The sequence below is a fragment of the Ochotona princeps genome, chromosome 4, assembly GCF_030435755.1.
Source record: "Ochotona princeps isolate mOchPri1 chromosome 4, mOchPri1.hap1, whole genome shotgun sequence".
Taxonomy (NCBI): Eukaryota; Metazoa; Chordata; class Mammalia; order Lagomorpha; family Ochotonidae; genus Ochotona; species Ochotona princeps.
In genome coordinates, this window is record NC_080835.1 from 93,674,506 (window position 1) to 93,700,655 (window position 26,150).

General features: G+C 41.4%; 1 long non-coding RNA gene across 1 annotated transcript in view; it reads right to left on the reverse strand.

Annotated features, from left to right (window-relative positions):
* Window positions 1–522: 522 nt before the first annotated feature.
* LOC105941825 (uncharacterized) overlaps window positions 523–26,150 on the reverse strand; it is a 45,149-nt gene continuing 19,521 nt past the window's right edge. Inside the window, exons 2-3 of the long non-coding RNA XR_001168197.2 lie at window positions 22,792–22,854; window positions 523–599 (exon numbers count right to left, since the gene is read on the reverse strand). This is a non-coding gene — a long non-coding RNA (uncharacterized LOC105941825). The remainder of the gene's footprint in view (window positions 600–22,791; window positions 22,855–26,150) is intronic.

The window sequence follows — 26,150 nt, forward strand, 5'->3', positions numbered from 1 at the left end:
AGGTAACTTCCTACAAATCCTATTTTCAAACTCACTTCCATCTTGCTAGGCCGATATCTTCGAATCATTCACTTGTTTCTGAAGAAAAAAAAAACAGTAAAAATATTTTAAACTTGATCAAGATTCTTTGGTGGGCTTTCAGTTGGTCCTTTTTTTGTCACTCAATTCTTTCGTGAAATCAAATTTGAAAACAACTCTACAATAAGAGTAAAAATGAACATCAAAAACTGAAATAACTTTCTGGAAAAATACTGGGACACATTACATTTACTTTGCTTCCAGAACTACATGATAAAATTAAAAAATCTGCAAATAAGTAACTTTCACATTCTTCCTGGAATTTCCCTGGCTACCAGCGGTCTCAAGAATGATTTTACCAGAAAAATAACCAAATAGGAAAATTAAGCCTCAGAATACTCCCAAATTCCAATGTTTCACACCAAACCATTGACTTGGGAAACATGCTGATGAAGTTATCAAAGATTAGTGAACGAATAGTCAATGAGGTAGGCAGAGATTACCTGGCTTCATTGAAACACCAGCTTAAGTTTTTGAACTTGAACCAGCTCGGGAGTCATTACTTCTCTCTGATGATGGGCCTATTGAAAAGAAAGCATATCTCTTAGTATGGTGAATTCGGAAATCTATCCCCCTTCTACCTCAGCAGGGTTCTTGGCTTGCATTGCCAGGTTCTTTCATTGGCTGTGCTTTAGATGCCAGGTCTGCCTTTCCTTCATTGTTCCTTTCCCAATGGAAGTGAACTCACTGTGCAGCTGCTTGCAAAGGGGAAAATCTCGTAGAGTTTTACCTGGTCGTGGATATGAACACCAAAGTCATGGTGATATCAGCAGACGCACGCCTACAGAGACAGTTTCTGTCCCCTACTTCCTTTTAGTTTAAAAGATATAACTCCTGTGCGAACTCTAACTAGACCTTCTTTGTCCCGAAGTCTTGGGGAAGTCCCATTGGGTAATTTGTGAGGAAGGAAGGGAGAAAGAAAAAGAAAAGAGAAGGAAATGCAAAAGTAAAACAGGAAAGAAGCGAACAAGCTTCCTCAAATCTAGCCTCTGGCAGTCACCCAGACTCCACACTTGGAGCAAGTGAGGCTCCCCATCCTTGGTGTCTCTACAGCTTCTCCCCTTTTCTGAGCTCTTGCCTCTTACCCTCTGCAGCCTTGCTGTTCTGCTGTGAGATCCGACCGTCTTGATAAAACAGGTACAGCCAGGATTGCTACTCCGGCAGGAATCTGTTGGTGCCACACTCCCCCAGCTAGGCTAGCACCACGAGGACACATCACTGTGCAGGAGCAAGGCAGAGGCTTTCGGCACCAACGCCAGCCAGCCAGTCTAGGCAGCACTGAAGGAAAAATCGACCAGAAGGGAGTAGAGGAGGGAGGAGACTGGCAAGACAGCAATAAAGGAACACTAGCAACTGTTATCTGCCCTGTTCCCACCACACTCCTCACAGTCCACAGCCTGATGGTAATGACAAAGGAAAATGTGAATAGGTCCACTTAGAAATAAAGTCATAAAAATGGCGTATTAGATTGAATGAAAACAAAGATGCCTCCTCAAATCATTTGGACTTATATTTTGTGTAGTTAAACACATTTGACGACAGACCTCTAACAGAAACCAACTATTTAAGAGTGAGAAACTGGAGGTTAATTTGCTTTCGCCATTCCTGACAAAACAAAAGAGGAAGAAACTTCGCCAGTACCCAGTGGTTTCGTGTGATGCTGGCTGGGGGAGACTACTTTCACTTTTAAAAGAACTTTGGTGATGACAACTTTTCTTTCTTTCTAATATGCAATTAATGATGCCAACCCACAATCTCCATCCTAGCTATGTCAGCCGTAAGTCAGGGAAGGAGAATCAAAGTAAAAAAAATATAATAATAAAACCTAAAGAACCTGGCTTTTACATGGAAATACAAGACATATATTGAAGAATTCAGATTTCTGTCATTTCTTTAGTATAACTATCCCATCTACCACAAAAATGCTTCCTGTTTACCAACCAACATGAACACCCCCTACTGAAAGTTATGTTTGCTTCTAAAAAAAAAAAAAAAAAACCTCACATTAGATTAGAAAATAGGGGCGCAGGGTGACTTGGGACATAGAACAAGACAAAATGACTTGCATCCAGTGAGAAAAGAGGCGATAGAAGGAGACGGTATTTCCTTGGCACATGGACTGTAGAACAATGAGGTTCTTGTTCCGGTAAACAAATTACAGCGCCTGGCACCTTCACCATGATACAGTTCAGAAGAAACCCTCAAAGCCAAGAAACTGGGTACAACTGAAACAGAAAACCCCTTGCCCTCCTCTGGGGTGTGGATGCACTTGGGAGAGGCCACAGCCTGCACCCCAGGAGGCAAGCTCCTCTCCTCCAGGGCTCTCCGTGACCCCTGACTCTCCCATTTCCCTTTGAAGCAACACAAACAACCGGACAGCATACAGTTTTAAACTGAAGATGGGAAAGGAAAACATATTAACCTACTTCTTGCTTTCAACTTTTCCTGAAACAGATCTGTTTGCTCTCCAGCCATTCCCAACATTCCCATCTCTCTCCTACAACAGCTTCATGGATCAATCTGGTACTCTCTCGGCAACAGCAGAGTAATAAATAATAACTGTATGTAAAAGACGTGTTATCAACCTACAACATTTTGTGGCTAGATTTCTTTTACTTTTTTTCTCACAGCTTCTTTGGCAGGTGGCAAAAAAAAGACAGAGAGAAATATCAAGATTTACATTTATATTCACCATCAGCCCCAATAAGGCAGTTTTTTGTACTCCCCTGGGGCAATTTCAAGATAAAGTGGATTCAGGTAAAATCACTGCCACATTTAGGGTCGTCTGCCTGGAGCAAGCCCAGTCACATAAAACCCAACATATCAAATCCCTGGAAGTCAGTTTCTGTCTAATTGCTTTCTGTTCATTTTCTAATTAGAATCACAGGGCCTTTTGTGTTTGGGAGGGGAGAGGTGATGCGGAAGAGAAAGGCAGAAAAGCAAACCAGAAACAGAGGAAGGCAGCGCCACGATTCCTCTCCTGCTTTGTAATCCACAGGCGTACCAACAGCCACACTCACACATATGCCACACACAGGAGCCCGCTCGGAGAGCAGCGAGGCTGCAGACGAAATCTGCACAGCTGTGGCCTTAAGAAACAGGCTCTCTCATTTCCCTCACAGAGATGGAGCTTTCTGGAAAGCTACCAACAATCCACAAAGTCACCATGCCAGGGATCAGAGCTGCCGGGATGGTGGAGCAACGGGGGAGGGGGTGCAGGCGCAGAAAGCAAAAGAAAACCTCACTGCCCAGATGAAGTGATATTTTTCTTCAATAGAAGTGACATAGGGGACTGATCAAGACTCCATTCCCATTTCACTCAGGGTTTGGAAGGAACCCACACACATTAAGGGAAAAATAAATTCAGACAGGTTGCTAAGGAGACTTGTGTAAACTCCAAGCACAGACATATCTCTTGGCCTTTCCCCTGAGCTCCATCTTGCATTCTGATCACGCAGCTCTGCAGCGACGTTGCACCAACCCTCTGCATTCAGCTTCATGCAGACTGGCAAAGCACAGTGGTTGCGGAGATCCTCATTTTTCAAACATCACAAGCTAAAATGCTGTGTGCGTGTGTGAGTACGTGTGTGCACACAGGTGTGTATGGGTACAGGTGTAGATGACCAGTTGGTGGGGCAGGGAGAATGGAAGAACCTTATTTTGGGATTCTTATATTTTAGGTGCAAAACAAAGGATGTTTCTACTCTTGTGATTTTTGGGGTTATAGGGGGAAAGAGCAGGTAAAACACTGGAAATTTCCCTTTACTCACGGACTCTGTACTCCTGCGATGCCTAGGACTTCGCTGCCTTGCATCTCCAATTAAGATCACACATCTCTCCCTGAATGTGAGCTGAGGATGAGTCATTGTACATGCTGTTGTGGGGGCCCTGGCCCTGCAGAAAACAGGGCACTCCACAAAGCAAAATTCTGCTCCCTTGTCCCCCTGCCCCCCTGCACCCCTGCAGCCCTGCTCAGGAGGACAACCCAAAGAGACGGGCTTTCTGCTGACTAATTGGGCCAATTTACAAATCCTCTGAAGCAAACAGCATCTCCAAGGAGAGATTCTAGTGTGATCTCCATTCTTCAGAGCAAAGAACTTGTCCCATAGTAACATGTTCTCAGTAGCAGCTGATCTTTGTCAACATTTGATTTAAGGGAAAATTAACGTTCTCGTTCAGGACAGAGATGTTGTACTGTACAAGCCAATATTTTCTTTTCTCAGCTTGCTGCCCTGGACTTTCCATGGCGTTCCCCCTTCCCCAGGACACCGTGAGGGAAGACAACAGACAACCCAAATGTTGTGCACTGAGTCCAGCCTATGTGTATGCATTTGTGTATGCCTTGTGCAAGTTCACGTGTATTGGTGGTTTTGTATGTGTGTTAACATGTATGCATGTGTGAGTACATGTGCATGTCTGCATGTTTCTCTGCCTCACTGCAATGCTGAGATCATCAGGATACAAAGCAAACTGGCCTGATGCTCATTCCTTTCCTCCAAAAAGCCAAGTTCATAGCACTTGCTCACCAACCGCAACAGAAGTCCCAAGGAAGGGCGATCAAGGAGCTTCTTGATGTCATCACAATCCTATGGCACAAGATGTTGGGAAAGAGATGGTACCTTCTCCTGCTCCAAGAAAGCTAAGGAACCTACATCTCTTCCTTCTGCCAGGGTTTATCTGGTTTTCACACTTCAAGGCTAAAGCAAGCTGTGCTGCCTCAGTTGAAACAAGAACACCAGGCAATTCTTTCACTAGCAAGATGGAAAACTTGTTCCAGCCACGTGCAGAGAAACACATAGTCCTACAACTAGCTCTCCAGCCCATCCCCTCCATGTGGACCCCACGAAATAGATTTTGCCCTTGATTTTAGAGGCAGAGAGGATCTTTGGGGTTCTTTGCTTCCTTTTCCTGATAAAGCACATCCTCAGATGTTTTGTAGTTTGAGGCCATCATGACTAAAAATGAAAAATGAACCTAGTGGGAGAGAAGTAGTGTAGGCCTCCCCCAGCAGGCTAAGAGGCAATTACCCTAAGGCCTTACTGGTCTAGGGGTAGGGGAGAGATACCTACATTTTTTGTCCAGGAAGCTACAGTAGCCTGAACCCCAGAAAATCCTGCCTGGTTGCCAGCCTGGTTTATCTATCCTGCCGGCTGAGGCTGGGGGGGATTGTCTTATCTTAACATGAAGACACATTTGGTAAGATAACACATGATTACATATCCTCAAAGAAAGAAGAATTAATTTACAAGAGCAACACCACCACTGCTCCTGAATTGTAGGAGTCTTTTTCTAGATCACCCTCAAAATGATTTCCTTCTTAAGTTGGCCTATGCTTTTTCAAATTCCCTAAAGAATGGAAAACATATGAGATATGAGATCTCTTCCATTATACCACCACCTGCCCTCCTTGCAACCCTGGCATTCTTTTGTGGGAGAAAAAGAAGCAAGAAAATAAATAATAAACATGGCTAGGCTAGCCTAGAAGGGAAACTGCATCAGGTGCTTAAAAAGTGAGTTTGAATTCTGTGAGGATGAAAACTAATATTTTTTATACCCTATTGAAAAATCTGAGTGGAGCCTGCTATTTGAGACACAGAAAAAAAAACAAGTATATTAGCAGTGGCTGCTGACTAACACACTGCTGAAACATAAATCAGTGAATACAACTGCATCTGCTCAATTTTCAGCATAGCTATGAGTATGTACTTGTACATGTGTGTCCATTTGTAAATGGTTTACATTCTAGCCATCCAAATCTCTCGTCTCCAGCTGTGAAGCCAAAGACTACGTCTTTTTCACACTTTGTAAACTCTCTTTCTCCTAGAGCGAGGAACAGAAGATTATACCATTTCAGCTTTACTGAGTTAATGCTGCATACTGCAAACATTTCTATATAGCTCAAAATTTGTCTCCTAGATTGGTATTATTATTCCACTGGGAACAGGAAGCTGACACGGAGCACAATCGTGTATCCTCCCTAAACTCATGGATTAGTATTATAGCAACATCAGAATTCCAGTTCCTCTCCTCTCCTAAGTCTGGCTGAAGGACTCGGGGCGGGGGGGATGCCCCCTTCCACGTACTTTGTTTTCCCCTTCCACTTAATTGGTTTTCCTTGCAAGTCGGCCATTTTATATTGCATGTGACTGCAAGATACAGGAAACACGACAGGCATGAAATCTAGCAGCCCCATCTTTGGTAACTGAGTGGATAGGCAACCAAATGATGCTCAGACTGGGACCTGACATCAGAGATCAAGGACAGTTCTAAGCCTCCAGCAGTGTAGGCAAGCCAGATCAGTTGTGCATTGTTGCTACCCTATAAGTGACAGAAAACAGAACAGTCTCCCAATTCTGCAAAATGATTTAGTCTATCCAGATGCAGACAGATACTTGCGGATCCATTATCTGAACCTTGGCTTTCATATACATGATAGGACTGAGAGGAGAGGAAATGCCACATTTGAAGAGAGGACATCAAATGCAAATTGTGCTACGTGAAGTATTTACATATTTTCTATATTTCTCCAAGGCAAGTACTATTACTGTATCATTTAAAAATCACTAGCATCTCAGGGTGGAGGGTGGCATTCAAGTGGTTAAGATGCTATTCCTGGACAGAATTAATCCTTAATATAATCACATCTTTTTTTTTTCATCTCATAGAAACATTTTACTTATGGGGTTTAATATGGACCAGACATCACCTTATGGATGGCTCATAAAGCCAAAATTATCTTTCCCATTCCTTCTGGTGTGGAACTTTTGGGGTGGGAAATAAGAATGGGTGGAGTAAGTGGAAAGTCAAATCTCAAACCCCATTTAGATGATTTCTAAACAGAAAAGACTGGAAGGAATCACAGATACAGCCCCAAACTCCTTTGTGAAACATCTTAATTACACCATGAAGAGCTCCATTTGCCACCTGTTTGTGTATGCCAACTCACACTTAGCGGTACAGTATGATCTCAGTGAGAAACGCATGTTTTTTAATATATTTGAAAGTCAGAGAGACAGATATAAGGAAAGATGCCCCATCCTCTATTTTTCACTTTCCGAATACCTGCAATAGTCAATGTGAGGTCAGGGTTAAGCCAGGCCAAAGCCAGTCACTCAATATAAGTCTTCCACTTGGGTAACAGGATACCCAACCAGCTGAGTTATCACTGCTAATGTCTACAGAAAGCATTGCCAGGAAATTGGCATTAGGAAGGGAGACAGGCTTCAAACCCAGGCCCTGGTGCACAGGTTCCCAAGGGGTGTCTATTCCTCTAGGTCAACCACCCAGCTTAACGAATGAGTTTTATGAGTACTTAGTAAATGCTATGGTTTGAGCCTGTTATGCCAGAGTATGCGTGTTGCGGGCTTGGTTGCCGGGATTGCAACGTGGAAGGTGGCAGGGTCTTTAGGAGGCAGAGCCCAAGACAGAGGTCACATGGGAAGGATTGTTGTGGAACTTCAGTCAGCTCCTGCACAAGTGAGATTTGCCCCTCACTGTTCTGTGTCCTCCAGTTAGCCATGTGACCTGCCCTTTCACACAGGCTTTCTTCATGACACTCTCTGCGGCAATGGGATGCAGCCTTCAAACTAAGCCAAAGTCAGCGCCATGCTCCTAGACATCCCAAACAGGGAGAACAGCAAACCTCTTTTTCTTACATATTGTCCGGTTACAGGTGTTTGATAGGAGCAATGGAGACAGGCTAACATACTCAGTTATCAGTTACCTCTGCCACAGTGATAACACAGATGGTAAGGGTGACATTCCCAACTGATCTCAGACCTTATTGATGTTTCCTCCTCCTCATGGTATTGGAGAAGCTATTTAGCAGCCTCCATGCTATGAATTTCTAACTTCACAAAATCTACTTATTATTATTATTATTATTATTATTATTATTATTATTACTATATCATCTGGATATTCTAGCTAATAAAAAAGGAGTCATGTCAGGCTGCATGGAGTAGATCCTGCAAATTTTATTCACATGAGCTTTAAAGCATACTCTGAATTACTAGAGTGAAGTGGGAAATGGTAGCAAAAGAATTCCCATCCCCTTCCCCCACCAATGGGAGAGCATGCCTTTTGACATTTAAGTTACTTTTGAAGGCAGGAAAAGAGAAAAAGACATTTCCACGCAGCGACAATCTTCAAGTCCACTAATCCTAACAATGGTTCTCTTCAGTGTCTATGCAAGATGGGATGTTTTGCAACAAAGATATCGCACAGGGCAATGCCACTGAGGCAGGGTGGCATGACTATTTCTACTGGGAAGCTGGAAGGAAGCTGGAGAGGATAAGCAGAGCAGACCATCCCTAGACGCGGATTTGTCCTCTACATCACAGACGCTATCATGCTCCTTCCTGTGAGAAGGCTAAACAACACTAACTGAATGGGACAGATGATAGCAGCCTTGTCCTTCATTTGGGATGCTCAGCTGTGAATCTCTGCAGTTGCAAGCAAACGCTTATGGAAACCTCCAAGGTTCTCCAGTAGGTGGCCACTCCCACGAGGAGGTATTGGCTTCAGTCTGTGGAGTGAGTAATCGCAGTCAAAGCCTCTCTTCAGACATAAAGGTCGAGGAGATCATGGCCAAGACTGTCTCTCCATTGATCTAGATTCCTTCATGAACCTCATGGGATGAGCTGCAAAATCCAACCTCTCCGTGTCGCTTCCAGCCTGTGCAGGAACCAGCTTTGTTTTCACATCTGCAGGATGAGGTGGAGGACAACCCCGGGGAACTAGCAAAATGGCCTCTGAAGATGGAGGCCTTCCAGCCACTGAAGGAAAGTCACCCGTCCTCTGAACAAGCAAAACAGATCCTGCTGAAGTGAGCCAGCCCCCCAGCTCCTCCCCAGCTCCTCCTCTCTTTCAATCTACTTGCTAAATGGACCCAAAGGGTCAGGACTGCCAGATGGTTTTCACTGACCTGTGTGCAGGCAGCCGGGGATTAGGATAGAGTCATTGATGAGTTTTCCTTGTGGACTTGAAGCTGCCAGCGGCAGTGCTGAGCACAGCAGTCAGGAGCCTCTACCTCTGAGGTGGGAGCTGTTGAGGAGAATCAGAGGCTTGACCTCCAAAAAAGGAAGCCTGGTTGGAGACTAGAAGTAAAATACAATAAAATCTCTGTTTGCTACAGGTTTACATAGGCTCCCCGGGGTAACAGAACATGATGAGAAATTCCATCCCGGTGTTCAGCCGAGCATCATAACCTTGCTTTCCGCACATCTGTGAGTTCTATTAGTGCTCAGGAGACAGACTTGCTTGTGGCTGGATTTGGCAACCATAGTTACACAGCAGAGGCCGTGAAGATAGGAGAGCTGACCGACAGCTGTCTCTAGCTCCTGCTAGCTTCCTTTTGGGGGGATAAAAGCAAGTGGGTCACTACCTCCAGCATACCCCTCTCCTAAATTATCATTGCCACACATGTGTAGGACATGTCCCCAGCAGAGCTGTTGAAATCCAGAGCTGGATTTTCTTCTTAGCAATTTACAGTCCCTCTAGACACATGGCAGACAAAGGAATCATCATATCCTCACTAAGCTCACGTAAAAGCCCCAAGAAGGAGAAACACTGACTTACTAACTGCCTTTCTTAAGGCATATGTCTGGCTAGCCTCACTAATGTTAATATGAGCACATTCCCAGTAAAATGTCTTCGCAGAGGGATCCAAAGCTTTGTTGTCTCCACTGTGTGGTTTCCTTTTTTGTTTTTTTGTTTGTTTGTTTGTTTGTTTTTCTCTCTCCACTATGTCTTACCTTCACTAGCCTCTTACTTACACACACACACACACACACACACACACACATCTCACAACCAGGCTGTGCCAGATGGGCTCTCCATCATAGGAAACAGGCAGAACATTAAATGTTAGAAAATCTGGCTAGTCTCTTGAATTTCCCCACTTGAGATTAGGACTGGAGCTGTCACTACACTCTCCATGAAAACAAGGCTGCTGGACCCAGTGCAGTGGCCTAGCAGCCAAAGTCCTCGCCTTGAACACGCCGGGATCCCATATGGGCACCAATTCTAATCCCGGCAGCTCCACTTCCCATCCAGCTCCCTGCTTGTGGCCTGGGAAAGCAGTCAAGGATGGCCCAAAGCTTTGGGACCCTGCACCCAAATGGGAGACCAGGAAGAGGCTTTGGGCTCCTGGTGTCAAATCAGCACAGCACCCGCCATTGCGGCTGCTTGGGGGAGTGAATCAATGAATGGAAGACCTTCCTCTCTGTCTTTCCTCCTCTCTGTATAGCTGACTTTCCAATGAAAATGAATAAATTAAAAAAAAAAAAAGAAAACCAGGCTGCCTTTCAACGAAGGGCTCCAGTACGGGCTTCATGCTTTATGGTTGTTTGCATTTCTTTCCTAGAAATGACTTCAGCTCAGTTCATTTTTGTTTCCATTCTGACAGCTGCTATTAATACCTCCTATTTACAGAACACACACCTCAGAGCAGCTCAAAACATTTACAGAAATGAACCAAGCCTTGCAGCATCCTGTCATGTGGACAGGGACTAGATATTACTTTCTTCATTTTGGAGGGAGACTGAGCTATCGGGAGGGCAAATTTTCTTACTGTACTACCCAGAAAGGACCCAATCACCCACTCATTTCCGAATTTCTGCTTAAGCTGCCAATTGAGGTGGGTATTTGTTTACACTGTACTTGCTAGCGCATTGCTCTAATATTCTCAGCTACACAGGCAGCATACATATGCACACATACACACACATCCATCGTGCTGTGAAATACTGATGCATAAATACGTCTTTCCATGCATCTCCCCATGAGTGCGCACCATGGGCTTGCTCAGTTTGATGACCAGCAGACATGTGAGTGATGGGTTTGTGGTTAACCTGTACCTCTCTGAGTTGTTTGCTTGATCTCTTGCCAGATAACTCCTAGATCTGACCCAAATATCACTTGCTCAGATGATCATGTGGTTCTACCAGGTACCAGATTTTCAGTGACATTGTAGCACCCACTCACACATCCAGCATTCATCCCACTGAAAATACATAAAGCCATTACAACAAAAGAAAAAGTAGTTTGTAGTCTTAGAGACAGACAGGAATCCAGTTAAAGCCCTAGTTCCACCAGTGTTAAGATCATGGACGGTCTCTAACTCCTCATCTGTAAAATGAGTATAATTATTCATTAGGGCATTATTTGCAATTGGCACAAATCTAAACAGTTGAATACATACCAATATTGAAATGGTCAAATACATAATGACTCATCAATATTAGGGGAAATTCAGTGGCCATTACAAAAGAACTACACATACATAAAGAACTGACAGAAAAAGATTTTCAGGATATATTAGTTTTAAAGAACAATTTGCATAGGATATGTTGGCTCTCTAGTGATAAAACACTCATAGACTATGCTTTTATTAGATGTGTGGTTCCTAGAAGGGAGGGAATGAGATAAACCATATAAGCAGGTGCAAATAAAGTGTTCAACTAATTAAAGTGCCATACATTGTTATCATTGGATCCCTACGGGGCTAAGACTATATTTTAATCTTTATTCAAGATCCTGGAACATCATAGTGGCTGATTCATGGAGAGAAATAAAATTATTCAATGAATGCCCCAAACAGGAATTAGATGTGAGTCAAGTAAGAATAGTGTTAATGTCAGTCACAAAGTCACATATTTTTGGCAAATGTTTGTACGTTGGGAGGAAGCAATCCTTTGGGAGGAAGCAGGATTAGGAAGCTTGAGTCCTAGATGCCGGATGAGTATTTCCTCACGTGTGGTCCCAGGACTCCCAGCAGCCAGCATGCCTAGGGGCCTTAGTAACCACAAGGATTCCTAGGACACACCCTGATTAGGATTGCATTCTTTGGGTTAGGTTCCAAGAATCTGTGTTGTACATATTTTTTTTTTCTCTTAAAATGATCTTTAATTGAGAGCTGGAGAGACAGACAATGCACCATCATGGTGCATTCCCAGCTATACTGGAAGGAAGCTGGATAAAAGTTGAGTGCCCAGAATGCAAATTATACTACAATATGGCTGCCAGGATTATATGTGGTGGCTTAAACCACTGTGCCACACATCAGCTTCACTTTCCTTTCTTTCTTTCCATATATGTGGGGGGTGAGAGGGATTTTTCTTTCCTTCCTTCCTTTATCATTCTATATCTTTTTCTTCTTCTTCTCTTTCCCTTCCTTCCTTGACTAATTTTTAAAATCGTGTCTGGCTCTATTATACTCTATGAGATGATAACACTTTGGATATACTCTGTTAGTAGATGAAAAAAGACAAAAATGGAAGGAAAATCATACTGCATTCATTGGTTGGGAGAATTAACATTGTTAAAATGTTCATTCCACCCAAAGTAATCTGCAGATTCAACATAATACATTTCAAAATTCCAATGGCTCTCCAAACAAATAGAAGAAAAAAAATCAACATCCATAACCAAAAAAAAAAAAAAAACCCTCAATATAGCTAACACAATCTTAACAAGAATATTCATGACCTTTTTAAATTTACAAATGTATAATAAAGCAATAGTAATCAAAGCAGTATGGCACTGTCATACAGGCCAAGGATATACTATGGAAAGCCCAGAAATAGTTCTATTCATATGGTCAATCAATGATGGACAGAGTATCAAGAACACAGGGAGAGGGAAAAGAAATTGAAGCCTTTTTGTTTCAACAAATGATATTAGGAAACCTGCTTATCCACATTGGAAGAATGAAACTGGACACATATTTCAAATCATATGCAAATTCAACTCACAGTGCATTAAAGACTAAAGGTTAAGATTGAAAATGAAGCTTTCTAAGAAACAATAGGGACAAAACTCCTTGACACTGGTCTTGGCAATGAATTGTAAAATATTATATCAAAACATAGCCAACAAAAGTAAAATGAGGACAAACTGGGTTGCATCAGACTGAAGATGTCTGCACAGCAAAGAAAACAACACCGGAGAAAGCCAACCTACAGAGTAGAAAACAATCACACAGCAAATGGCCCCTGTGGGGTTAAACTCATTTTTAATCTATACATAAAAGTTCAGAAACCATTGGTTGAGAACAATTTTTTTAATTATATAAAGGGAACACATTTCATGTGTTTGATTAATACCATTGTAGGAACATAATGATTATATCCATTCTGTCCCCTCTCCAATTTGATTTAGAGAAACTCACGAAGTTTTCCAGAATTTGCTCTCTTCTCTAGAAAGTAAGGATGGGATCTTCATATTTTTTCAAGCCTTCAAAATCTTTCCTCTGAGTAATTCAATACCTGACTTTAGGTGGATCTGTGTATAAGCTGCACTAGATGGACTGTCATACCTGGCTGAAGTTGTCCTTCATTTCCTGGAATAACATTTGGACACCCCTAAGTCTCAGGCTGCTTGCTATCTTCTCTGGCTCCTTATAGTCGTTAACCACAAAGCAAACATTAATCAGTAGATGTCCTGAGCATTGGTTCTAAATTGTTCTAGTTGTGTAAGCAAAACAAAATTTTTTCATCTGTGTGCATTTTGTTGTAACTCCAGTAAACATATTAGCATAGTATATCTAAATTAGTATTTATATAGAAATAAAATAATCTTTCTCTCTTGCACATACAAACACAATTGCATGCACACACAAAAATTAGGATTATGTGCAGACTTTGGAAGAGACACTGAAAACAATGTTAACGATAGATTATTGCAGAAAGTCAATAAAAATGCCCCTTGCTAGCCTTGAGTAAGAAGAATGTGTCCAGCTATTTTTAAGGAAATTAAAAGCAATGCCCACTGATGGCTTAGTTGAAAAGGAGCTCTCTAACACAGCTTACATGTATCAAGAAAAAGATGAAAGTGCTAGTATTCATCAATAAATCCCACAGAATTTTTAGGAGGCAAAATCAAGAGCCAAACTAACTTTGTCTTTAGTCTTCAGATATAGAAGAGTTCCTATGAAATCACAAAAAGCACGCTAACACCAAACAAAAATGTTCTGAAAGAAACATCCACCTGCAGAAAGGACTTCGGGATCAACAAAACTGAATTTTAGCCTTATTCACTGCAGTTGCCAAGAGTTATTAAGACATGGCCTTAGACGCTTTCTTTAGTCATTCATACCACCTAATTTCTTCATCTAAAAAGTAGAATAATAATCTATTTTTCTATGTTACAAGACTATTAGGAAATAGGGCACATGAAAGTATCTTGCTGTGTGCTTAAGGCATATTAAGAATTTAGTCAATACTTCCAAGAACTCCCTCTCTCTGTGTCTTTTTTTTTATTTTTTTTTTTTTTGGCAATGGTGGCAGGTAAGTGTCTTGTCTTCCTGTGTAAACCTGGTAAAGTAGAATTAGGGCTACTCAAGGTGTTCATACTATTAAAAATCTTGAAGTTTTAACTCTATAGAGTTTTTTTTTCATTCAATTATGCTCTAAATTCTATTTAGTAATTAAAAGCAAGTCACAGATATGCATTATGAATATTTTTGTCAAATATTGGCGCCTAAAGACAAGGAGACATCATAAATAGATGACCAAGATTACTGAGGCTAACATATAATCAGTGATTTGGGGCTGAGGAATCCTAGGACCAAGGTCACTGCCTGGCTCATAATAAGTATCAAAACAACTATGTGCTCAATGAACACTCGATCTAATACTTCTGGCTATGTAAAAGTGGAAACAGACATTTTTAATGGACAGTTGATAAAGAATGGATGATAAAAATATACCAGTTAAGCCCACAATTTCCCTGGATAATTTATTTCAGAATCACTTTCAAAAGTCAGTCCCTCCCCCGCTTCACACTCCCCCAAAATCTAGACTCCTGGACTTGAAATGCTGTAGTAATTTTAGTAAAGTTGGTGCCATGGTTTGAATTTAGATGTATCTATTAAGTGCTGGGAGCCTTTATAAGGTATTAAGCCATGAGGACTTTTCTTTTGTGGATGTGTTTAAATCCTTGCTATGTTTGGATATGGTTCATCCACAAAGTTACATGTGGAAGCTTGATCTACAACTGCAGTGGGAATTGGTGGTGGGGTAGAAAAGGTATGGACTAGTGAAAGGTTTTTGTTTACTGGAGAAGCTGTCCCAAGACGGGATTGAAGTTATTCATCTGAGGTCCTTCAAGTCTCTCTGGAGCAAGCTGTTGTAAGGGCTAGCCCCAATCATGCCCTGGCATCCTATTTGGCAAAGTGATCTATCATTCTGAGGTCATTACCATGGATGAACTGATGCTGGCACCATGCCCTTACATCTGCAGAAGTGTGAGTTAATAAACCTGTTTTTTTTTTTTTTCTTAAAGTTAGGAGAAGCAGATTAACACAGGACATTGTGAAAGAGGTTCCTCTGCATCTTCCCATCTCTTGCCCTCCTGTCTTTTGCTGTATGAGGACACAGCAGACTCCTACAGACAAACGAGCCTGCTGGCATTTTGATCTTGGAAATACCAGCTTCCCAAAGGGTGAACAGTAAAGTTCTATTCTTTATAAATTAGCTATTCTGTTAGAGAAGTACAGAATGAACTCAAGTTCTGTCACCTCAGTAGTGTTCAAAAGTTTCCAAGAAAGAATGTTCAAATTCTTGAATTACATCTACTACACTTGGAATTCTTCGGCCCTAAATCAGGGGACTGACCGAAAGCAATTAGATTTGGTTTCTCTCCTTATTGCAGCCCTGGCCCCTCTCTTCTCTCTCATCTCTACCCATTCGTACGCACTCTTCCTTTCATCTATGGACAAGACAGTTGTGACGTGCCTACACGACTGTCAGCAGCACAGTCACAGAGTTCATATTCATTGTCATGTGCCTAGCCCAGCATGGGGTCTGACACACACAAGGATGGAAAACAATATTTGCTAAATAAATTACATACTAGCTTCAAAACTCAGGGAAATTTCATATCAGGGAGAAAAATTCACTGTTTTACCTCTACAAGAATCCCCAGCTATTTCTACTACAATCCATTAGTTCATTTTTCTGGCATACATTATGTTACCCTGCATTTCATGTGTATATTTATCTGTTTCTTGCCTTATGAACTGTGAAAGTCTGAAAGGTGTCGGGAAAATCTTTCTTCACATCTTCGCAAAAAAGGGCACTGCAGGCTCCACTGGTGGATGAGTCACCAAGCATGGCTGACTGACTCAACACCAACATGATCTGGGCTGCCCACTCTGAAACTCCAACGGGAAAATGGACCCTGTCTCATACATCTTGGCATCGAGTGCAGTGCCTGACACAGTCAAGATCCTCCGTAAACAATGAGGAAGGAAACAATGTGAATGGAGAATACTCAGAAAAAGTTGCTGTAACAACTACTGATGGGCTTTTCTATTCATTCACAAACACTCACAGAATGTCTAGTTCGCACAGTCACTGTGACTTGCATTGAACTGTATATGGATGAGAGCAAGTGTGCCTGGCATTTCACTCTAGGGAAGAAGAGGGATGCTACAGAGGCATGTGTGCTGGCACTGCCCTCAGGAAGGAGAGAGGGCAAGCCCTTGTGAAGGTGCTAAGGAGGTATGATGGAGATGGTGAATGAATATGGAGAGAAGAAGAAAGAGAAGACTTAGGAATCTCGAGGGAAACTTATCGGCTCCTCTAGCCAAAAACTTCTTATAAAGACAATGTACTCAGGACATCAGCCATCCTTGAAACACTCTAATGGTTTAGAGTGATAGCAATTTTTGAGATATCAAACAGACATCATTTGTACATCACGATACTGACAAGATTCACCCCAAACCCCAACATTCCCAAGTGACTGATTCATTTAACAGCTTCAAGGGTTTGTGCTTAAGCATGGGCTGACATCCTTCACCTTGCCACACCACATTAAGGTGTCTTAATACATGTTAATGCGTATGAAGAAGTGCTAAGGTTTTGTCTCACTTAGTTTTTACAGCGTATCTGTTCCCTTGTGCCTGAAAGTCAATATAATGTTTTGCATCAGGAGTTTGGGCTCAGTAGGAAAGACCACCCAGGATAGTTGAGGATAATGAGGAAAGTTACTTGAGAAATTTTCAAGATAGATGAACAGGAATGGAAAAACTTAATAATTGTTTGAAAAAAAATGTATTGACTTAGAACGAATGTAACTGGTTTGAATATCAAGTTGAGTAAAACAAGAACCGGGATGCCTCTGTATTTGGTCACACAGAATCCACTGCATTGCAAAATCCATCCCTGTGTAAAGTTTTAACTGCCATGACCACCACAGCCTTCACAACACCAGAAGTGTGGTCACAGACCCTGATCTCCACCTCTGCAAAATGGAATCTTTATGGTCGTGTGAATAAGACAGATAAGCTCTGAGACATGGAGTCACATAGAAGTGCCTCTCTGTGTTACCTGACACAAGAGGAGTGCACAGAGGCAAGAAAAGAGGTTTTCACCTAGAAGAATCCTTATCCCCATGTATCTCCTTTCATTCAGTTTCTTGCAGTTGTATGGACTAACGACTAACCAGGTAGAGAGGTAGAGGCAGAGCCCGGAGTTTCAAACTCAGTCCTTCTTTGTGGACAGCACCTCTAAGTAAGGTACTTAAAGTTTTCCTACCCAGTTTTTCTCACCCAAGATACACTGAGTTGGTAAGTACAATAATATTGCATCTATAGATGTCCAATAAATGCTGACCAATTCTCCTTCCCTAGCAGAATGATAAGATAAAGGTCAGTGCTAGGTTTGTTTACACTTCTTGTAAAACAAGGTGTGTTTCAGAGGAACCAAAACACACCTAAAGAATAGCACTGAGTAAACAAAGGTGAGTCCACGTGAGGGTGTTTCAAAGAGTCTGTAGAAAGTGGAATTAAAAGGTAAGCTTGTTTTGATTGAACAATTTGAAATGCATGCAGAGATTTCTCAAAATAAAACTTTTACAAACTTAAAATATTTGAGAGGCAGAGGAATACACAGAGTTTATATCCAAAATGCCCACAGTGGCTGGGGATAGGGTAGGAAAGGCAGGAGCCATGAATTCAGGCCAAACTCCACGTCTCCCACACGGATGATGGAAACCCTATCACGGAAGCCATCATTGCTGCTTCCCAGGATCTTCATTAGCATAAAATGTAAGAGCTGTAGCTGTGTATCAAATCCAGGCACTCCAACAAGGTACTCAGGGGATCTAACTGCCTGCCCAAATGCCCACCCCTTCTCTGAACTTTCTGAAAACCCCTGGGTCTGGGCCTGAGTAGCAACTAAGGAGGGAAGAATGGTGCTGTTCCTTTAAGGCATCACTTCTTTGTTTCATTCTCTTTTGCTCCAAAGACCTCGGTGTTTCTGGTTCTGCGATGTGACGACCCACTGCTGGGTACCAAGGTCCTTGTTGAGGATACCTCACGCAGAATTGGCCTGCTGCCATGCACCCTTTTAGCCACACTACCATCCTGTCTCTCCAACATCTAAGGCAAGTTCTTCCACTGAGACAAGAGACTTTCGAGACTTCTTATAATATGTATTATAGCCTTGACTTGATCTCTCAGCCTGACTCAGGCAAGGCAATGTCATTCTGACTTAGCTCACCATTTCTTTTATGAAAGTCAGGATTGAGAGAAAGAGGGAAGGTTTCACATCTCTAAGACAATTGAGGGCTCCTAGACAATTGTTTTATCTGAATGGATGTAATTGCAAAACTCAACTGTGAACAAATTAGATGGCAATTCACACACTGTCAGAAAGCTCATTCAAAAGCCTTACATTCATATCTCTAAAATTTCTATTTGTCACAGAAAACAGATGGAGAAGGCACTTTCTTTCAGTGGTTTATCAGTCAACTGAGCTTCAGAAATATTATATTCATAAACGCATTACATTGTGGATCCCTGAATTTCCCTTATCAACCAAATACAAATGAAATATAAATATTACATTATTTATAATACAATACAAACAGCATAAATCCACTATTGTACTATTTTCTGAGGATTAGGTACTGAGATAGACCAAGACAAATGCAAATATAGCATGCATTTTTATGTTCCTTGAAATAGTACTTAATTGTTATTATTTTAATCACTTGTCATATTTCTATCATTTGAAAGACAAATGGATAGAAAGAAAAAAAGTTACAGAGGGACAGAGTCTGAGGTAGAGAGAGAGAGAGAAAGAGAGAAAAGAGAGTGGTCCTATCTCCTGCTTCACTACCCAAAAGCCTATAATAGCAACAACTGGATGAGCTTAAAGCCAGGCAGTAGGAACCCAACCCAGCCCTCCTATGAGAGTAGCAGGGACCTGACTATTTAAACCATTACCTGCTGCTTATTGGGGTTCATTAGAAGGAAACTGGATTTGGGAGCAGAACCAAGACATGAGCCCAGGCACTCTGTTAGCAAATGTGAGTGTTCCCAACAGCATCTAACTGGGTGGCCAACATTCAACGCTTTTACTGATACAGTTAAGATGCAGATTTCAACTTTGCATATACAGTGAAATCTACTGTCATGGATCTCAAACATCCATACGAATTTTAAGAGCACTGTAAACTCTCTCCTTAGAGGGAAGCATATTTTGTTCAGGATTTAACATGCATGAGTACTTTTGGGGGATTTACAAACCCCTCAGGGCCAAGGCAAAGAAGCAATGAATTGAAAGTTGTCACTGGGGAAGCACTCTAGACCACAGAAAGGGTGGTCTAGAGTGATGCATGTGATGGTGTGTTTAGAAATTTCTCCTTGTCCAAATCAACCTGGTTGATGCAAACTCTAGCAAAGCAAGTCTTTCTCAAGCACAGAATTGACCTGTAACCTGACTTGTCATACTAGACCTCAGACCACAAGCTACAACCTGATTCAGGAGGAGGTGTGTTTGTGTGGAAGCAGGCGGCGGGGGGTAACTCAAGCGAGCCAGGAGCAATATCTAAGGATATAGGAGAGAATATTTCTAGAATGAATGTTAACCACGTAGTTGGGCTGTGCCCCTTGGTCATGACCTTGAGGTTCTAAAGCATTAGCGCAAACAGTTCTGAACTGAGTAGCCATTTCACAAACAGCCCACTGCTCCGCAGGTTGCTACTCTCTAACTCTATCATCATGACACCGCCATCTGCAGCAACTGAGCTGAGAATTCTCAAGACAAAATTAATCACACCCGAGATTCCACTCTTATATAAGAATCACCTGTCGCTGATACAGAACCTGCAACACCTCGCAGAGCCAAGCATAGTCAGAATAGAAAAGGCAGATTTTCTCTCTGTCTGGCTAATTTTGAAAAAAATCCCTGTGCCCTCCACTGCCCCTCAAAGGACACTGTCATTTGTCTACTTTCTGTCTGCCTCACTACTGTCAGGGGAATGACGCTGCAAGAGCCACAGGCAATCTGTCTTCTCGGAGGTTCTGTGCAAGCAATGACCTCAGTCGGCTGCTGTTGAATCTCTCCCCACAAGCTTCAGCTTGCTCTTGTCACCAGCTATGTTAACCATAAAGCAAAGCCTCAACTCACATTACCAAATCCTGAGAGAAATCAGTGCTACCCTGGAGCTAGACATCGCTGTAGTAAAAGCAGCAGAGCATCCTAAGGAGAAACGCATTGACAGCATTTATATCTTTATATTTACATATCACTTTGACTCATCTAAAGACTCCCTTAGTTTGAGTCCTAATTGTGGAGACACACATTTTAGCTAAGCAATAGAAGGAAGTAGAGCTGTTGAAGAGGTGGTATTCGGACACCAGTGGATGGTGGGGAAGGCATAGAGAGAAAGGTGTGTCCTATATTTTTCAAAGGGCCAAGAAAATTACATGGAGTACCATTTGGTCAAATTTGGGAGAGTCAAATTAGGGTTAATACGTGTGTCTGAGAATGTTTGAGCGTGTGACCTTGGGCAGAGCTCCCTCCTCTGGGTTTCCATTTGTAACATGTAGGAATAGAAGGAAGTCTTCTTCCTGCACTGGCTTGCCAGAATGGAAGATAGAAGAAAAGGCCTTTGAAGCCAATAGAATTATGCCTCTGTCCATGGAAATATAAACAACAATAACTCCAAGCCTTCAGCACTGTTTCTGAATGAGTTCTTTGCTTCCTTCTGAGAGGTAAAGTAGTTCATTCCATGGGGAAAAGTCAAATGAGGAATGGGAAGCCATGCCCTGTTCATTCTGGCTTAATGTTATGCTGCGTTATTATTAACAGAGAGGATATTCAATATAAGTTAGACAAGGTTTTACTGCAAGTTCGCCATGCACTAAGTGCTGCAATAGGTTTCCAATTTTTCACTCAAGTGCAATGTTTTATGACATGAAAGTAAAATAAAGGAATCATTTTCTGGAAACTTCTCTAATTCCGGAGACTGCACTTTGGTTAATAGTTTTGCACCTCTGAGTAGCACCAGCTCTGCTTCCCATTAATTCCCAGTAAGGTATTATCATTCTTTGGCGTGTCCTTGTTTTTCTGATAGCAAATATATGCCTAGTTTAGCCACCTTCTTCAGTTATTTTGTTTCCCTTAAATGGTTTCTAAGACAAAGCACTAGTAATTTTACCGAAAACAGTAGTCTCTTCCCAAATACGGCTTGTATGCACAAATTAATTTCAATACAAATCATCGTCCTTCTAACCTGAAAGTACTTGTCCTAAATGTTCTGTATGAATGCAATTGTGTATATTTGCATTTACACATAACCAAATGCATAAAGATTATATAAATGATGGTGTTACCTTTAGTAGGATTTCCTCATCACATTATGTATTTCTGAGAAAGTTACAAAATGGTGCACTAAGCGTTAAGGTATATGGGCCTTCCTGAAGAGAAGTAGCCTGGTGATCACCTTTGGAGCCACAGATAACATAAGCCAACATTTGCTGAGGGGTGATTGCAAGACTGGGCACCATGCTTAAAGGTTCACACAGTCAAGGTTCCTTAAGCCTCCCAACCACTTCATGATGTGCCAACTATAATTTTCCCATTTCGGAGATAAGAAGTATGGAGCTAAGAGGAGTTAAGTAACTCAACCACAGAGCTGAAAAGGGTTGGAGTCTAGGTTTCAACCGTAGCAGTCTGATTCCCAAAAGATGGTGCTTATCTCCCCACTACATCACCTGCAGTAAAAGCAGATAAACAAGAACCAGTCTGTCCAGTGCTCAATGTCCAGTTCCCGAGGAGCTCATTCAGCACTGAACGAACACTATCTGGACTACACATGCTAGGAAGCACAGCAGGAGTGTCTGTCTACCTGTTTGGGTCAAAAGGCATGAAGCTTTCTGCTCACAGGTATTAAAGCAGCTGAAGAAAGAGGGTTTTATCTGTTGATTAAATCAGAAATGAGCTAAATTGTCTTGCCATGCTGTAATTTCTTTAGTACCCCTATTTCCTTTTCTGAAAAAAAAAAGTAAATAATATGTTCTAGGGCTCTGTGAGAAGTGACTGGGTAAAATAATCGGAAAGCGCTATGCAAACTGTAAAGTGCTTTAAGACAATTATCCCATATGTTAAGCAGCTTCCAAAATAGCAATTTCTTCAAATGCCCTTGCAAAGTAAATGAGCCACAGCTGCTAGGATGCGCAGCAAAGAGACGGAAATCCAGCTCTTTACAACATGCAAGGAGAAAATACACACCGTAAAATTACCCCAGAGATGAATGTTACAAGAAGCATGGAAGTGCCATCAAGTTGCTTTGCATGGTTAATTCTAACAGAGAACCAGCATCAAAAAGATCAAACAGGACAGTTCTTCAGGCAACCTGGGGAAAGGCTCCTTACTAACACCTTCAGTCTAGTTAGAAACGCAGAGTGACACTCACCTGAGGAGTAGAAGTGAGGTGGCCAAGTTTATTGGCTCTTCTTAGCCTTTTCCAATAGCAAGTCTGTTGGGAAAAAAAAAAGGAAGATTTAAGAGAAAAGGAGAGGAAAGAAGGATGGGGTGTCCGTGGAATGCTGAGAAGCCTTGAAAGTGACTCAGCACTTGCCGAGGGGCAGTGAAAATAAAATGAGTTTGTTGAAAGATCTCTAATAAAACTCAGCTTCCCTGTAATCTCAGAACAAGATTGCACCACTAAAGAAAATGTTAACACAGGGCAAAGGGTGTGGGGGGGTGAGGAGGTTGGTTTGGGGGGGTAGGCGCTGTGGTTTCAAGGAGGTTGCTTGGGGGTAGGGGAATTTGGGAATGAGTCAGTTTTTTTTTTTTTCAGATGGAGTTGTCTAAAGCTGGAGGAAGCTGGGTTGGATCTCTGCCCTCATCCCGGTCTCAGTGTACATGCCAAGCCCTGATACTGAGTGACGGCAAGACCTTGGCCTCACCCTTAGCACGCATGACAATCCTTAGTACCCTCAGTACAGATTCCTGTCACAGGTTATCTGAGATGGATGCTTAGCAGATTTTAAAAGTATTTTCGGGAAAAAGAAAATTTCAGCTCTTCTGAATGACCAATTTCTATCTTAAGCTACTCTTTTAGCCATTAAGCTCTATGCTACAACTGCCCTAAATTTTTTCTAAACTGGCCTTTGTGAACAAGGATGAACAACTTTTTTTTTGTTACTATTAAAAAACTAAATCCTTCATATATGCAGAACTTCAAAAGTTTCTGGGAAAGGGAATTAAAAGATAAATTCATTTCACTGCAAAATTTTTGAAATCCCAGTTTTTTGGGATAATACACATTTTCTGTGAACTATTTGAAAATCCCTCTTATTTATATCCAGTTGATCCTATATTAAATGCATCATGAAAACCCAATCAGTTATTTTCCTTCCAGAATGGGAACTCTCAACTCCCTACCATAGCTTATAAATAGAAAAAAATAAATATTTTGGCATTATTTTTCCTATTTTGTGTGACTGCTAACTTGGTGAAGGGTTTGTTTTTATATCTTATAAAAGCTGAAAGGTGACAAGGTACGGAGACTGTAAACTCCACCTCCCACACACCATATAATGGCTCAATGGCTAAATTTTCACCTTACAAGTGCCAGGATCCCATACGGGTACTGGTTCATGTCCCAGCTATTGCACTTCCCATCCAGCTCCCTCCTTGTGGCCTGGGAAAACAGTAGAGGATGGCTCAAGAACCTGGGACCCTGCATTCATGTGGGAAACCTAGAAGAAACACCTGGCTCCTGGTTTCAGATCAGCTTAGTTCCATCCACGGTGGTCAAATAGGGAGTGAACCAATGAATGGAGGATCTTCCTCTCTGTCTCTCCTCTCTATAAATCTGATCTGTCTTTCCAGTAAAAATAAATAAATCTTTTTTAAAAAAAACAGTGAAAAAATTTTAGAACTAGAAATTTGATGTTTCTGTATTGTTTTCAAAATGTTTGTATTAATGTATTTTTTTTTTTTTTAGTTTTAAAGTAAGATTTATTAGAAAAGCTGAGAAAGGAGACTCCCGTCCTAGTGACGAGAGGGGGTTCTGAGATAGAAAAAGACCCTTACCCCCTGCCATAGTGGCAGGAGGAAAAGCAAAAAGACCCTAGTCCCCTGCCATAGTGGCAGGAGGAAAAGCTAAGAGAGAAAAAAAACCCATACTAATGGTGGGGAAAGCATCTTTTAAAGGTTCCCCTCAAAGATGTTTCTCCATAAACAAAGGAAATTCCTGGTTTCCATGTATTAATGTATTTTATTATTTTTCTAGAACAAACTCAGGTATCAAACAGCTGACGACTATTTTTCATCTATAAAGGAAGTTGCTTGGTGTTCAACAACTAACTACCATGGGAGAACCCAGTGTGACATCATCCATTATCTTCAAAAAAAATGCTTCTCAAACCAAGTTACTACTGTTTGTTCTTTCCCTTGGAAAAATTATTGGTCTGGTTGGTTTTCCTTTGTTCTGAAAAGAAAAAAAATTGGAGTCTTCCTTCCTTCCTTCCTTCCTTCCTTCCTTCCTTCCTTCCTTCCTTCCTTCCTTCCTTCTCTTTCTCTCCGTCTTTCATGTTGGAATTTCTATTCACAGAGAGGGAAACTCTACTTTTCATCAACCAGAGCAATACTCAGTTAAGTTTGAAAGGATCAGGTTCCAAAGACAGTATATTTTGGTCTTCTGAAAAGTGAAGAACATGTCCTCTCATGGGACAAAGATGAGATTTTCCTTTTGTTTTTAACTTTAATCAATGCCAAAAGCTGAACCATCCCCAAACACATGTTCACAAGGATGAACTGAAATCCATGACCAATCGCAAAGTAAGCTGACACTTTCATTCTGACTATGCTAGGAACATGCATTTGAATTTGACTTGGATTTACATGAGCAATTCAATAACTCAGTATAGTGAAAAGAAGACTTGGGGCTTAGAAATCAAATCCTGTAGTGACCTTGGTGAGGATTTTGCTCTTTTATGGGCAGCTTAGTAGAGAGGGTCAGTTTTTTAATTTACTTAACAATCTGCAGAGAGCTTTCCCATTGTAGCACTTAATCATTTCTCTCAACTCAATTTCCTCACACATACAATTGAGTTAATACAACTGTCTGTGTAGGCTATCATAAGACTAAATAAAATGTATATATAAGGTGCTTACTATAGTGCCTGGCACATAAAAGCTGAGGGATTGTTGCTTGTCCACCTGGCTCTATATGATTCCGCTGCCAAATTTTCGTTACCAACAAAGAGATGTTGGCCATGGTAACCATGTACTCCTACTCTTTACCAAAATGCACACATACGCATGCACACACACACAGAGAATAGTTCCTTAAACAACTTTAATGGTTCTTACTTAAGGAAGCCTGTCACCTAATACTTTTATTTACTGGACACTTACAATGGGCCATGAATTTTAATGAATGGTTTGTATGAAGAGTCTCACTTTTCCCCCCTACAACTCTGAATCCATTACTATGATCATTCCTCTTTGTATTGAATGCACATGTTACTCATATTAAAGAATCCTAATAAGTATATTTTAAACATCTATCTTCCATAATTATATTTTATTAAAACAGTAGATTAATGTTTGTGTTCCTCCAAAATTCATGTGTTGAAATCCTAATCCCAACATGATGGGATTAGGAAAAAGGCTTTTTGGAAAAACAAAACTAGATTGTAAGGGTGCAGCCTGCATGAATGGGAATAGTTTGCTTACCAATGGGAGCTCAGAGAATTCTCTTATCCTCTTCCCACCATGAAAGGACACAAGCACAGGTCAGTACTGGATGAAGCACAAGAG